The sequence below is a fragment of the Bufo gargarizans genome, chromosome 7 (assembly GCF_014858855.1).
Source record: "Bufo gargarizans isolate SCDJY-AF-19 chromosome 7, ASM1485885v1, whole genome shotgun sequence".
Classification (NCBI taxonomy): Eukaryota; Metazoa; Chordata; class Amphibia; order Anura; family Bufonidae; genus Bufo; species Bufo gargarizans.
In genome coordinates this window covers 174461710-174478538 of record NC_058086.1, presented here as the reverse complement: position 1 = coordinate 174478538, position 16829 = coordinate 174461710, and the positions used below count along the sequence as shown (strand labels likewise).

Here is a 16829-nt window from a genome sequence, read left to right as displayed (position 1 = left end):
AAGACATGCGCAGTGGCATGGGAGCCGTGAAAGCTCCGACGTCACTAACAAGCGCAGCGCCGGGTGATGATCCGTACCAATGGGAACAAGAGAAATGGTAAACATATCTCCCCATCCAATCAGAAGCCCAACTAAGACATCGGCTACGCCCTCAATAAGGCGCACGACTAACGCGTCATTAGCAAAGGTCATAAAAGCCGAAAGTGAGGCAAAGCACGCTCAAACACTGCCCTCACCCCTGAGGACGCCGTGATACGGCGAAACATGTCGGGGGGCAGCGTGAGGCTTTAATTTTAATACAGTTACACTGTGACCATTGAGTAGACAATAACAATAGACACAATGCCATTAACAATGAGGGCAAGCGCGCAGCCCAGCATGGCAATTGAGTGTCAAGTCTGAGTAGGAGACTTAATAAGTCAGATAAGGTCACAAACAATAAATCCTAAGAGACAAACAAGGCCAGTGTAACTGGAAATTTTTAAATCACCAAATATGTGTCGGAGCACAATTAGAAAGTATTATTTATAACCATTAAAAGTTAAGTCTTAGGAAATCGGTAGGTGCAAGGAAAAAAAGGTGTTAATAAGTCCAAAAGGACACTAGTAGTAGAACACTAATGCTGCACATCACCCTGAACCCACCATCTCCACAGTGAAACATGGTGGTGGCAGCATCATGCTGTGGGGACGCTTTTCTTCATCAGGGACAGGGAAGCTGGTCAGAGTTGATGGGAAGATCGATGTAGCTAAATCCAGGGCAATCCTGGAGTAAAAGCTAGTAGAGGCTGCAGAAGACATAAGACTAGGGCAGAGGTTCAACTTCCAGCACGACAACGACCTTAAACATACAGCCAGAGCTACAGAAGAATGGTTTAGATCAAAGTATATCCATGTGTTAGCATGGCCCAGTCAAAGTCCAGACCTAAATCCCATTAAGAATCCGTGGCAAGATTTGGAAATTGCTGTTCACAGATGCTCTCCATCCAATCTGATTGACCTTGAGCTATTTTGCAAAGAAGAAAGGGCAAAAATGTCAGCCTCTAGATGTGCATAGCTGGTAGAGAAATCCCCTAAAAGACTTGCAGCTGTAATTGCAACCAAAGGTGATCCTACAAAGTATTGACTCAGGGGGCTGAATACAAATGCACGCCACACTTTCCAGATTTTGAAAACCATGTATCATTTTCTTTTCACTTTATTTTTTTTATTACACACACTTATATAGTGCTGCCATATTCCACAGTGCTTTACAGACGTGAAGAACATACAAACTCCATGTAGATGCCGTCCTTGGTCAGATTCGAACCCCAGTGCTGCAAGGCACCTGTGCTAACCCCTGTGCCACCGTGCTGCCTACACATACTTGCTACTTTGTGTTGGTCTATCACATAAAATCCCAATAAATACATTTAAGTTTATGGGTGTAATGTGAAAAAATTTGGAAAAGTTCAAGGAGAATTAATAATTTTTCAAGTCAGTGTATGTACACTTATAAAAGGAAGGCTGACAATCACTGAGACGCACGTCCCACTGGACTCCTGTGGTCAGAATGGGCAGATATTTACATGAATAAATGATGAGTTATACTGGAATTTTTGTAATAAAATAATATTTTGATCTGCTCTGCGCCCACTGCTCTATAACATGCTCTCCACAGATTGCATTACATTTTTATGGTGACAGGTTCACTTTAAACTGCAGAAAAAGAATATGAGAATAATCCCAAAATTGGTTGCAAATGTGCACATAACCACTAACCAGAGAGAATGTAAAACTCTTGAGAATTCACAATATTCAGTTTTGTTCTTTCCTTCTAGCATGGAGAGATGAGGAGCCCAATCTAAGAAATCTCCTTATGTATAAGCACCAGCGCAGTATTATTTGTTCATGCGTTCAGGACTGGACAGCGCATCCTGCCAGTAACAGAATGGTGGGGAATTTTTAGTTTAGTGATTACTGCTTTTGTTAAAGGGAACCTGTCACCGGGATTTTGTGTATAGAGCTGAGGACATGGGTTGCTAGATGGTCACTAGCACATCCCCAAAACCCAGTCCCCATACAATCCCGGTGACAGGTTTCCTTTAAATCAAAATGAAGTAAAACTCATAAAGTCAATTACTTGGATTTCTTTCTAATTGGATCTCTTGCATTTTTGTATGCGATTTTATTGACGTTTGTTTTGGAACAGGGCCGATTCTAGCTCTTCTGCTGTCTGAGGCAAAAATGTTAATGGCGACCCCCTCCCATTAAAAAACTGTATGAAAGCCAAGTAGCAACAACATTTACAAAGACAGGTGCGCTCTGCCGTCTGACTAGACCCTGATCCTGATGTTAAATACCACACCAATTTATAGTTTGTATATAGAATTGTTTGGAGGTGTAAAAACTCATAGTCTGAATGTGCCTTTATTTCCATCCACTGGCAGCGTTCTGGTGCACATGTGAGGCCCGGGCTATATCAGCCAGTCTTGGGTGCGGCTCAGAGCTCTCCCTCCTCCCATTGTAAGCATGGCTGCATGCTGGAGGTAACTGGGAGTTTGCTGTGAGTCAGACCTTGCGCTCCTGTAAGTTGCCCACTGGCTCCTGGTATTGCCCATACAGCACAGGTAGGTTTAGCGTTAGGTCCCGAGCTACTTGAGAAACCTTGGCGCGGTGCCCGGGCTCCGATATGTCCTCCACAGTAGAATATATTGGCTAAACTCTCAATTTTAACATCAGGATGAGGGTCTAGTCAGACCACAGAGCGCACCTGTCTTCGTAAATGTTATTGTTATATTGTTTTATTGTTTATCACATCCACACATTGCTATCCTGTGTAGGATGTCTATTGTGGTACTTGTGGTCCGCTGCGGGCATCCTCCATTGTATGCATTTTTGCTGGGGATCGCCATTATCAGCGGACCACAAGTGCAGAATCTGCCCCCTTGTATAGATGCACCACTGCATATGGGGTAAGCACTTCCTGCTTTTTAATACCACGCCAATTTATTGAACGCCAAGTAGCCACCGAACGCCGAGACTGTCCTGCCAGATCTGGGGCGGTACAAGTACACATAATGTTATTGATATCACCTGCAGTCCTATGTAACACCACAGGTAAGGGTACTTTCACACTAGCATTATTCTTATCCAGCATTGACTTCCGTCCTAGGGGCTCAATACCGGAAAAGAACTGATCAGTTTTATCCTAATGCATTCTGAATGGAGAGCAATCCGATCAGGATGCATCAGGATGTCTTTTTTACTTTTCCGGACGGAGATAACACTGCAGCATGCTGCGGTGTTATCTCCGTCCAAAATTCCATAACACTTGCCGGAATGCTGGATCCGGCATTTTTTCCCATTGACATGCATTAATGCCGTATCCGGTCCCGAGTGTTCCAGAAAAACAGATCCGGCATTGCGGCCTGTGCATGCTTAGACCGCAAAAATGTGAAAAAAATAAATGTCGGATCCATTTTTTCCGGATGACACCGGAAAGACGTATTCAACATTTAAATGCATTCATCATACAGATCAGGATCCTGATCTATCTGACAAATGCCATCAGTTTGCATGCGTTTTGACGGATCCGGCAGGCAGTTCCGGCGATGGAACTGTCTGCCGGAATCCTCTGCCGCAAGTGGGAAAGTAGCGTAACTGATAAATCTCTGAGTACAGATACTATAGAAGATGTTACCATTCGGTCCTCTGTAACAGCACAGATATCACAGTGATGGCTATCTGAGTACAGAAAATGCAGTAGTATTACCATTACCTGCAGTCCTATGTAAAACCACAGATAACACTAGTGCTGATAATGTGGTAGTGTTACCTATATCCTTAGTGTGCCTCCCTGTTCCTCTCCCACGGGACTCCATACTGGCGGTGCTGCCTCCTCTTCCTTCTTCTTCTTGCCTAATGCAGCTGCGTCAAGACATGAAGTCCCGAATGGCCGCACAGTGCTTCAGTACTAAGCCCGGAAGTGCAAGCTTCTGGGTTTTTGCGCATTTAGGTGCCGTTACCTCACTTGATCACGGCATCTAAAGCATTTATTTATAAAGCTTATTACTTTAGTAATTAGCTGCAGGTCTCTGCTATTTGAAACAGCAGAGACTTGTTGGCCACAGTGCTACCAGCGCCGTTCATGTACGGCCCTGGTAGCGAAAGGGTTAAAATCCAAACAACGAACATGGACTATTGCAGCAATATCCATGTTCGGGTGACTGGACACTACTGTATAATGTTCGGTACGAACCTGAACACTCCTGTCCGGGTTCGCTCATCCCTAGCATGACTGCCTATAAGCACGACTCCCTATCTGGCAGGGATTCTTGGCAACCACTTACTTTTAGCTCATGAGTGACATACCTCTGAAATCAGCGTGCCTGTCACTACTTTATGATGCTCTGAGTGAAGGCAGGATAAAGTTCATGACAGGTTCCCTTTAAAGGGGGTTTACCACAAAAAAAAATATTCTAGAGTTTTCAAACTAGCAACTGGATCTGAATATGTTTTGTAATTGCCTGTAATTAAAAATGTTGCATAGCCACTGAGTTATTCAATGAAATGTATCTGTATAGCGCTACCCGCTCTTTTTTTTCTCACTTCTCTGTCCAGCTTACTGAGATGGCCGCACATGCCCAGTTTCATTCTTCAACTGCCTCCTGAGCTGTGATAGGGAGAGCGGAGACACGCCCCCTGAGCTGTGATAGGGAGAGTGGAGACACGCCCCCTAAGCTGTGATAGGGAGAGCGGAGACATGCCCCCTGAGCTGTGATAGGGAGAGCGGAGACACGCCCCCTGAGTTTCAGCAGTAAAGACACTCCCCTTGACCTGATCTAGCAGAGCAATAATTGAGGAGATCTCTGGATCCGTGTGAGGTACAGGGCTGGTTCTAGCTTTGTTAGAAAGAGATTGTCATGTACCATATGATGACACGCAGGGGCGTAGCTATAGGGGAAGCAGGGGAAGCAGCTGCTTCGGGGCCCTGACCCAAAAGGGGCCCATCCAGGAGGAGGAGGACTAATATATTTTGTCAGGGCCCCCTCAACAGTATTACACAATGAAATGATATACAGTGACAGTATAGAAAACGGATGGAACAGCTGTCGGGCCTGGTCTGAGAGAGCGATCCTTACTAGCCACAGGAATGGGGGCAGCATGAAAGGACTGGGGGAGAGGGGCCCCATTCAAAAATTTGCTGTGGGGCCCAGTCATTTATAGCTACGCCACTGATTTCATGGGATAGCCCCTTTAAAGAATTTTTGATGATATTAGTTTTAATTCTCCATGTCAATATCTATATTAAAAAAAAAACATTAAATCCTGCATCCCTGGCCTCTAAGCCTAATAATAGGCGCCACTCCTTGGTCTGTACAGAACACTTTACTGCAGTTACCTGCTTATCTGTCATTCTACACCTGCCTGTAATGATATCACCTCTGTGTATAGATAAGACGGGATCCACCATTCACAATAGGTGATTGTTAAAGCTTATCTATTCTTATGCTGCTCAGAATGTGTAATGATGTATTTGTATGCAGGGCTCAATGTGTTTCTCCACAGACTCATCAGGAGAGAAGTAAAAGAGCACAAGATCGCTTGCCACAGCTGATGGTGTGTGGCAGTGTGTCCGGCGCTAATATGGCCGTTTGGTGCTGTTCCTCTGTGGAGATTGGGCCCCACAGATAGTGGAGGGCCCTCAGACACTGACATGACTGCACAGCTCCCGGGTCACGTCCTAGGACATTACACCCAGATTCCTGCACACAGATCACTGACAGTCCCTGCTCAGACGCCTGGGGGTCTCCATGACAACGCTCCGCCCGGTTGTCATAGCCACCACAACAGGCGGCTCCCTGCACGCTTTTGAAACACAGGAGCGTCCCTGTTCTCCTTTCACTTCCATTTCCAAAATGTTTCTAAAGAACCGGAAGATCAAATACGAGAACCAAATATTCAATGTACAGGCACATACCAGAGATAAACAGCCTAATGCAAGTGCGCCTCCTGCAGGCAGAAATACCTATGTGTACTATATCTTGTGACCCATAGAGCTCCCCCTGCTGGTCACAATATGACAGTATCTGTATGTTAAAGGACATCTGTCCTCAGATTTGTACCTATGACTCCGGCTGACCTGTTACATGTGCGCTTCGCTTGGCAGCTGAAGGCATCTGTGTTGGTCCCATGTTCATATGTGTCCGCATTGCTGAGAAAAATTATGTTTTATTATATGCAAATGAGCCTCTAGGAGCAACGGGGGCGTTGTCGTTACACCTAGAGGCTCTGCTGACTCTGCCACTGCAGAACCCCTGCACTTTGATTGACAGGGCCGGGTGTGATCACATTTGCACTGCTTGGCCCTGTCAATCAAAGTGCAGAGGGGGCTGCAGTTGAACCACCCCAATCCAGCTACAGACCCTTCATGTATTTGGTCCCAGCTTTTTATAAACATCAGAAATAAGACGCACAGGATGTGTATTTGCTGCAAGTTTATTTGAAATGATTCCAGGAGTAAAGGGAGGAGAGTATGGCTAAGATTACATTTTTTTTTTTTGTATATTTTTCTTTTTTAATGAAAGCGAAAGGTAATTAGGTAAGGTGATTTGAAATCAAAGATTTTCTTTGCATCATGCATGGTGCCTGCAAAAAAACAAAACAAAAAAATCATGTTCATCATCTTACACGCTCCAGCTTTATGTTGCATTTTTCTGTCTCAACACCCTTTGGAAAAGTATAGATGGGCTTAGTGCGAAGGACATTGCCTCCCACCTCATGGTGGCCATAGATTTGCTTTTCAGACACATAGACTACCAGAAGATGCAGGATAGTAAGAATGCTTTCATGCAGTCAGTGTTTGGTCAGTATTTGGTCAGTGATTTTCATCAGTGATTGTGAGCGAAAACCAGAATCCAAGCCTACACAGAGATAAGGTGTAATGGAAAGATTTGTGCCCGTGTTTCTGGACTGTACCTGGTTTTGGCTCACAATCACTGATGTGTGAAATCTACCTAACAGATGGCTCAATAATGAAAAACAGAGGGCAGTTATCAATGGAACATTCTTAGATCGGGTTTCTCTAACCAGTAAACTGCCAAAAGGGTTAAGTGACATAGCTATAGGGGGTCACAGCAATCACAATTGTGACCAGGCCTCTTGGCAAGGTGAACCTTAATGCCTTACCATATACTGACTGTCTTTGTAGTGACTGGGCAGAACACTCCTGAATTGTTCTTCCTGACCATAGAGAGAACTGTGCAGCCATACTGGTACAGCTGCACAGTTTGCCCTAGTCTCTATGATCAGCGAAAGGAGGAAAACAGGAAGTTACAGCCTGGATAACACTGGAGCCCGGAGAGCTGAGTAACCAGCATTAATACTTCCCCTTCAGTCTCCTAGATCACCTGGTGTACTGACATTAACACCTTTTGTTGTCCTAGAACATCAGGTATATTCACAATAATCCCCTCCCCCCCCACGGTCCAAAGCCTCCAGGTTTGCTGACATAATCTCTTTGCTGCAATAAACGTCAGCGATTCTGACATTAACCACGTCACTGCTCTAGACCACCAGGGATTCTGATATTAATCTTTTCACTGCCCTAGACCACCACAAATGCCTACATTAACCCACTTACTGTCCTAGACCACCATGCTAGACAAAAAATAACCCCCTCTCTACCCTCGACTTGGATGTGGTTTAAAGCTATTTGTCTGTCAGCAGGGGTTTTGCCTTCTACACTATAGGATTATATTGTGTGTTGCACTTGATGGACCTGAGTCTTTTTTGACATGTACAGCAACAATTTCATTCAATACATACGTTTCTTTATAATTTTCTTGTTGCCAACTACATGCTCATTTGAACAATGGTCCTGGCTAAAAAGGAAAATATATTTCCATTAAGGTGTAGAACAGAAATATTTGCATAATTTTGTATAATGGCATGTAACATTATATAGTATATTATTGTATAGCAGTTCTTTTTATTAATATTTTATATACTGTATTCACTAATATGCGTTGTGTTGCATTAAAGCAGTTCTCCAAGTTAAAAAAGATAAAAAAAGAAAAACACAGGGACAGAATAGAAGTTGTACTCCCCATTTCGATTCTCCTCTGCTCCACCATTGTTGCTTTGATCCTCCCCGCAGCTGCAGCCGTGGCATCATGTTCTTGCCTGCACCAATGATGTCCGTATACTGCATGTGACCACCGCAGCCAATCACTGGCCTCAATGTATGCAGTTTGCAAGGTCGTATTGGGACAATAATTCAGCCCTGGCATTTGAAAGCATACAGGCCCACCCCAAGATGAAGACTTCAAAGAAACACAAATCAGCGTTGGCACCATCCTAGTAGAGTTGGTCACTGAGAACACCGACCCATCTGGCATTTGTCTGAATTGCCAGATGGGCAGTCCGGGCAGACGTGTCAGTATAAGATTGCTTAGGCCAGTGATTGGCTGCAGCAGCCATGCGTGGTATAAGGACACATTACCTCTGCAGTCATGTATATACAACACCCAGCCAGGAAGATCGGAGCAGTGGCGCTGGAGCAGAGGGGGGGGGGGGTTTGAGTCATTAAAAGGGTATTCAATTGTGGCAAGTGTTCCTCTGTCCACAGTATAGGGGATAACTATGAGATCAGTGGGGGACCTAAAGCGCTCCACTATTTCTAGAACTTCCATAGAGAAGAGTGTGCATGCCCAACCTGTCTCTCTGTTCATTTTGGGGGGCCCCGCAGGGCTCTGGGTCCCCATTCTTGTGATGGGTGGGGATCCCAGTGGTAGGACATGCATAGATCTAGTAAGTTACCTGCTAACCTGTGGATGAGGGATTACATGCCACACCTGAATACCTCTTTAAGTGTATTTCTTTTATTGTTTTAACACCTTCCTTGCCTCTATCTATCTATCTATCTATTTATCTATCTGTCTTTATTTCGGTCTGCCTGTTTCTCTGCCTAACTACATCTCAAGTCAAAAAAATATTCTAAAAAATAAGTTTAAATGTAAATGATACATGAAGCATAAGCAAGAATTCTTCAAATGTTTAATCTTACCGGTTTACAAGGCAGAAAGTCGGTCACTGTACCCTGTAAGGAAGAAAATACAATATATTATTTAAATCCTAATGAATACTCTGTCTGTAATATGTGACATTTCATGTGTTTGTATTTCTAACTTCAATCCTGTGATCTCTCTCAGCTGTTCAGTTACACAGGCTAATACCAACCTCTGAACCACTTACACTGATTTGAAGCGGAAACAAGAAAGTAAATTAAAAGTCCAGGTTATTTTTTATTATGCGTCTGGTTGAGGTAGATCGTGGCACAAAGTGCCAGGACTCGCCTGATACAGTGCAGGCAAAGTAATTATCAAATGTGGTCAAACAGGTTTAAAAAATATATAAGCTTGTATCCCGGTAGGGGTCCATGCCCAACACCGCTCCACTCCATATGTTGGGAACAGCCACAACTTTAGCTTGTTTGTCTGTCCATGTACTGACTTTTACCTGACTTCTGGATTTAACACTTCACTTCCTGACCTGATCTCTGTATTGACCCAGAGCTGCCGGCCTTAACCCCCTGCCGTACCTCGGCCTGTCCCTGACTGCGGTTTTGCCTGGTCCCCCCTGTGCCTTGCACCAGTCTCTGTTGGCCATTGTAGCTCAGCAGTCTACACACTGAGTCTTATCCAACAGGTAGCGGTCTGGTAGATCCCCTGCAGTGGAGTCCAGATCTAGTATAGGGGTTAAAGGGGGAAGACCAGGGGAGTAACTTAGTACCCTTAGTAGTAGCCTAAAACCAATCTGTTGAAATGACACAGCAGATCCACATCCACTTAATAACATCTTGTTGATGTAAATGAAATGCAGATGAGCCCACCTATACATCTTCTTGAATTTTATGAAGGATACCAAAATCTCACAATACAAATTTGACCCAATATTGCAGTGCCCTAGCAAAATCCTCCACAGGCTGCAATGCAGCTTGCAACCACTGGGTGGCCAAACACAGACAGAGATAGCATAGGCATCTCCCAACAGAGTACTGCAAATCACGTTTCTTTTCAAAGCTGGTTATTTCATGCCACACATCAGGATATGCCAAGAGGAAAGGTGAGGCAGACCTATGTACCAGGCGAGCTGTATATAGGCAATGCCTTTCTATTTACTGTACTTTGTCGCTTTTCTTCAATTCCTAAACCACTGACTGCTAACCGGATGGATGGCAGTGAGAACATTTAGTTGTAGTTCATATTCAAAAGGAAATGCTTTAAATTGATGCTGAGAGTATGTAAGGTGAAGTAGAATGTAATTACCAGAACAGGATTGGCTTCCTTCCACAGAAGTTCTTTCAGGATCATGTTAAGAAGTTTACATATCTCTTCATTAAGCTGGAGAATAATATAATGACACAAGTCACTCCTCTGATAGAATAAGTAACATTTACAGATTTAGGGTTCATGCGCACAACCATAGTTTTAGTACCATTCATTACAATGGGGCCGCAGCACATGTATGTCCATTCCGCGGGCCCGCAAAAACAAAAAACAAAAAACATGTCCTATACTTGTCCGTTTTGCAGTTCTAACTAAGGGCAGCACGTACTGATTCACAAAATGCACAAGGCATACGGGCGGTATCCGTGTTTTGTAGGATTCGCAATCTGTGGACCACATATACGGCTACAGCTGTGTGCATGAGCCTTTAGAATGAGAAATGATAGAAATGTCAGAAGTGCATGAGCATTGCTGCCCTTCAAAATGGGAACCTCTTTCATAGTTACTGCAGCTCTAAAGGGAATCTGTCACCAGGTACCTGAAACTAAACCTAGCCGCATGCTCAGATGTGCGTTGTCAACGCAGAGCAACGTTCTATCTCCCATCCCTGTGACAACTTGAATGAGGTGGACAATTCATTTTCGGTCTGCCTATCCTGCATAATATTTGAACCAACCTAAATAAATCTTGATTGACAGTTTATGTCGAGTGTAGTGATAATACTGTCAATCTTTAGACTGTGAGGCATTCACCATAGCGCAGACCCCTGCACACACTCCTCCTGCCTTTGTCTGCAGCCACTAGGGGGAGCCGAGTGCAAAGGGGTTTTCAAAGCTGTCATTGCTAAGCTAAGTTTGCTATGGATGCGGCTATCTATGTGCCCCCATCTGTAGAGCATAACTAATGGCACTAGTCAGACCCTCTCAGTTCTTCTAGAGAACAGCCGGTAGAGGCTAGTGCTAAAATAACACTTTTTAGAGGCTGGTGATGTACGTATGAATGGACTTGCTCATTACTTTCAACTAATTCATTTGCCAACATAAACAATACATTTAGTTCTTTACCACACAGTTCTTTGGTAGCAGGGTTAGGGCTTTCTGAAAGAGATAATGGACATATTAGTCAATGAGCCTAAAAGTCAAAAAAGTATATTACAAGTTGCAGGTTTATTTCTCATTTAATCATGGCCAGTTGCTGAGTTTTAGTTGTGTACACCAGTGGTGCCCAACCATTTTCTGTCTGAGGGCCGCGCTAGACATGGTATCAATTTCACGGGCCAGAACCTGGTAGCTTTGCCAGAGAGAAATGCAAACACTGAGGGGGCACGTGTGGGCATTACTAAAATACATAATACGGAGCCTTCAAATCTGCGCTTGGAGCCTCTGTTGCAGATTCTGTCGAAAGACCAGACGAAAAAAGCCGTGTATGCAGCACTTGTGTGTCCGGTAAAAAGACAGGATCCCGAACAGAAACTGAATGGATCCCATCACAGTCGGTGGAGTCTATTCAGCTTCTTGGAGGAGCAGGGTCACTAGTGGGGTGACAGGAGGAGGGGGGAGCAGGGTCACTAGTGGGGTGACAGGAGGAGGGGGGAGCAGGGTCACTAGTGGGGTGACAGGAGGAGGGGGAGCAGGGTCACTAGTGGGGTGACAGGAGGAGGAGGGAGCAGGGTCACTAGTGGGGTGACAGGAGGAGGGGGAGCAGGGTCACTAGTGGGGTGACAGGAGGAGGGAGGAGAAGGGTCACTAGTGGGGTGACAGGAGGAGGGAGGAGAAGGGTCACTAGTGGGGTGACAGGAGGAGGGAGGAGAAGGGTCACTAGTGGGGTGACAGGAGGTGGGGGAGCAGGGTCACTAGTGGGGTGACAGGAGGAGTGGGGAGCAGGGTCACTAGTGGGGTGACAGGAGGAAGGGGAGCAGGGTCACTAGTGAGGTGACAGGAGGAGGAGGGAGCAGGGTCACTAGTGGGGTGACAGGAGGAGGGAGGAGAAGGGTCACTAGTGGGGTGACAGGAGGAGGGAGGAGAAGGGTCACTAGTGGGGTGACAGGAGGTGGGGGAGCAGGGTCACTAGTGGGGTGACAGGAGGAGTGGGGAGCAGGGTCACTAGTGGGGTGACAGGAGGAAGGGGAGCAGGGTCACTAGTGAGGTGACAGGAGGAGGGAGGAGAAGGGTCACTAGTGGGGTGACAGGAGGAGGGAGGAGAAGGGTCACTAGTGGGGTGACAGGAGGTGGGGGAGCAGGGTCACTAGTGGGGTGACAGGAGGAGTGGGGAGCAGGGTCACTAGTGGGGTGACAGGAGGAAGGGGAGCAGGGTCACTAGTGAGGTGACAGGAGGAGGAGGGAGCAGGGTCACTAGTGGGGTGACAGGAGATGGAGGGTCACTAGTGGGGTGACAGGAGGAAGGGGAGCAGGGTCACTAGTGAGGTGACAGGAGGAGGGGGGAGCAGGGTCACTAGTGGGGTGACAGGAGGAGGGGGAGCAGGGTCACTAAGGGGGACAGGAGGAGGGGGGAGCAGGGTCACTAGTGGGGTGACAGGAGGAGGAGGGATCAGGGTCACTAGTGGGGTAACAGGAGGAAGAGGGAGCAGGGTCACTAGTAGGGTGACAGGAGGAGGAGGAGGGAGAAGGGTCACTAGTGGGGTGACAGGAGGAGGAGGGAGCAGGGTCACTAGTGAGGTGACAGGAGGAGGGGGAGCAGGGTTACTAGTGGGGTAACAGGAGGAAGAGGGATCAGGGTCACTAGTGGGGTAACAGGAGGAGGGGGGAGCAGGGTCACTAGTGGGGTGACAGGAGGAGGAGGGATCAGGGCCACTAGTGGGGTAACAGGAGGAAGAGGGAGCAGGGTCACTAGTGGGGTGACAGGAGGAGGAGGAGGGAGAAGGGTCACTAGTGGGGTGACAGGAGGAGGAGGGAGCAGGGTCACTAGTGGGGTGACAGGAGGAGGGGGAGCAGGGTCACTAGTGGGGTGACAGGAGGAGGAGGGAGCAGGGTCACTAGGGGGGGACAGGAGGAGGAGGGAGCAGGGTCACTAGTGGGGTGACAGGAGGAGGAGGGAGCAGGGTCACTAGTTGGGTGACAGGAGGAGGAGGGAGCAGGGTCACTAGTGGGGTGACAGGAGGGGGGAGGAGCAGGGTCACTAGTGGGGTGACAGGAGGAGCAGGGTCACTAGTGGGGTGACAGGAGGAGGAGGGAGGAGCAGGGTCACTAGGGGGGTGACAGGAGGAGGAGGGAGCAGGGTCACTAGTGGGGTGACAGGAGGAGGGAGCAGGGTCACTAGTGGGGTGACAGGGAAAGGGGGGAGCAGGGTCACTAGTGGGGTGACAGGAGGAAGGGGGAGGCAGGGTCACTAGTGGGGTGACAGGAGGAGGAGGGAGCAGAGTCACTGGGAATAGTTACATGAGTCCATGGCTCCTTACCTCTCCAGCGGCCCTGTCATATTTCCCGGGGTCCTCAGGCAGCGCTCTCCTTACAACAGTCGGACCCTCCTCCTTAAGGCTCCCGCCAGCTTCCCCTGCCTAACCCGACCTGTATCGCTCCGGCGCGCGCCTATACCAACCAATGACAAAGCTCCTTGCTGTAAAAAGCTTTGAAATTGGTTATTTCAGGCACAAGTAGCATCGCTGCGCTGCCTGTGCCGTTCACAGTGCTCACTGCGCTGAGGAATGTGGGGGAAAGGCATATTGGTACACCTTAGACTTTTCCCAGGGGGTCGCACGGGCCACATGACACAGCTTCGTACAGTAACCAGCACCGAGAAATGTGTGAACAACCAAATGACGCTCACAACTGGGATCATACGTCAATGTATCTCTGCTACCTGGTTCCATGTTGACATATAGGGAAAGCCCGCTCTACCAATCAGTGGCCAAGTAGTCATCCAGCTCAGACGGAGATTGGTTAGGCGGGCATTTTCTGCCATTTCTTGTGTGCCAAACCTGGACCAGGAAGTGGAGACCAACAGAGACCCATTAAGTGTTGAAAGAACTACTACTACCATCATTGCTACAGCCTACACACAACTCGGGAGACTTCTGCTCTGTAATATACTTTTGAACTGTGCCTTTTGCTGCTGTATGAACTACCACTCCCATTATCTATTCAGTAAAAAGAGACTTTGGGGGTCATTTATTAAGATCAGCGTTTTAGACGCCGGTCTTAATATTCCCTATAGCTGGTGGTGGATCGCCAAAGTTAAGTAGAGGCGCTCTACATATCTGCGGTGGATCCACCACCACTTCTAAATGTAAGACGGCTTCCTTGCTATCTTACATTTAGGCCTCTTTCACACAGGCGTCATGTTTTTGGCCCGGACAAGATGCGGGTGTGTCACGGGAAAATGCGCAATTTTTCCGCGTGGGTGCAAAACATTGTAATGCATTTTGCATGTGCGTAAGAAAAATCGGCATGTTTGGTACCCAAACCCGAACTTCTTCTTGGGTTAGGTGTTGTGCAGATTGCATTATTTTCCCTTATAACATGGTTATAAGGGAAAATAATAGATTTCTTAATACAGAATGCATAGTACAATAGGGCTGGAGAGTGCCAGAGGGAAGATTGCTACCATGAACTGTGAGTACTACTACCACTATCAGGGTTGCCACCACCACTCCCCTCCTGACGTCATGCATTGTGGGCCTGACATTTTGGCCTGTGCCGTCAAGTGCAGAATTGTGGAAGCATCTGAATTAGCTGGATGACTGTGCTGAGATTCACTACAGTAAAGGCTTATAGAAAACTGTAAAAGCAGACGTGTTAATGGTGAATATTTACCTTTACGCATCTAAGAATATCCTGAAAGAACATGAGAAAGGCGGGTGAGTTGAAAAGTTACCATAGACTTACTTTTAATCATTATATAACATATTCCACAGTGCTGTACAGAGATTGTCATCACTCACATCTATGTGTACAAGGTGAGGAGCCTCTCCTAACATGTCTGATGTGGTAACTACTTGCATCCCCTATGTAATAACAATTCTGGAGCCTCTATTGTTATGACTCTATAATATGCCATCCCTTTATTATTCCTGCTAAAAGGTATGAAAGAATTAGCAGTTTGAAATGAAGGTCCAGCTGGGTGTTACCAGTTGTGGGTGTGTCCCTGCACTGTTTGACACTGGCAGCACTGATTGGATAATGTCAGGCTATGCAGCAACCCCCCCCCCCAACTGGTAGCACCCATCTGGACCTTCATTTCAAACTGCTGGCATCACATGGGGAATGCCAGGAGAGGTAACAGGTCCTCTTTAATAAGCACATGTGAGACTGGCCTATGACAGACGAAGACTGTGTATACCAACATAAGGCATTCCTAATTTCCTTGTTGTTTTTGACCAGTTTCATTGGCAAGCTCTAGCATATCATGTCCGTGAGCAGATCATTCCCACAGCTCTTAGGGTCCATTCACACGTCCGCAAAAGGGTCCGCACCCGTTCCGCAATTTTGCGGAACGGGTGCGGACTTATTCATTCTCTATGGGCCCGGACGTGAAGCGGAGAGCACACTATGTGCTCTCCGCTTCCGCATTTGTGGAGCGCGGCCCACAACTGCGGACAAGAATAGGCATTTCTATAGGGGGTGCCGGCCGGGTGTATTGCAGATCCCTGAATGGACCCTTAGGCTACTTTCACATATGTGTTTTGGCATTTCAGTTTTGAGATCCAGAAGAGGATCTCCAAACCATGCCAAAATGGGTCCGTTTGGCTCCATACATTCTGAATGGAAAGAGATCCATCAGGATGCATCAGGATGCCTTCCGTCCCGTCAGCATTCCGTCTTATGACCGGACACAAAACTGGATCCGTCACTAAAAACAATGTAAGTCAATGGTGGCGGTTCATTTTTTTAAGGATCCTAATGTATTTATGATCCGGTTTGTTCCGTTTCAATTTCACACAACTGCATCCTAACGGAAGGGATGTACCCTGATGTGTAGTAAAAACTGAATCGTTTTGGTCAGGATCCCAAAACCTGACACCAAAACGCATATGGAAAAGTAGCCTTATTCTGGTATATGGTCATTATCTCCTCTTTCTGCACCAATCTCTTCAGTTATCAGCCTTCGCTTTCTCTGTCCCTACAACCTCCCCTTAGGTCTCTTTCACACGAGCGGAAGTTGTGCGTCTCATCCGCAGCGTGAATGTCAGCCAAGCCCCGCTCCGGACAGCAGACACCCGGAGCAGTAACATGATTAATAATACTCTGTGCCTCTCTGTGATCTTTTTACTACAAAATCACAGTGAGATAAAGTTGTCACTGTGATTTTGTAGTAAAAAGATCACAGAGAGGTTCGGAGCATTATCAGTCATGTTGATGCTCTGTGTCTCTGCTGTCCGTAGCGGGGCTTGGCTGTCATTCACGCTGCGGATGACACGCACGGCATCCGCTCGTGTGAAGCAGCCCTTATACTCAGTTAATATGCGGCTTAGGCGGGGTGCAGAATTTCCTTAAATAGACCAGTCCTGTATGGAGACTTATGCCTCTTTCACACTACCGTATGGCTTTTTCTGTGTTTTGCGGTCCGTTTTTCACGGATCCGTTGTTCCGTTTTGTTTTTTTTT

General features: G+C 46.7%; 1 long non-coding RNA gene across 1 annotated transcript; it reads right to left on the bottom strand.

The window, feature by feature from the left end:
- Positions 1 to 6490: 6490 nt before the first annotated feature.
- On the bottom strand, positions 6491 to 9082 carry LOC122943248. The gene is made up of 3 exons (XR_006390849.1): positions 9049 to 9082; positions 7809 to 7864; positions 6491 to 6629 (listed from the first exon to the last, which is right to left on the bottom strand). It is a non-coding gene; the product is annotated as an uncharacterized LOC122943248 (long non-coding RNA).
- Between the last annotated feature and the right edge of the window lie 7747 nt (positions 9083 to 16829).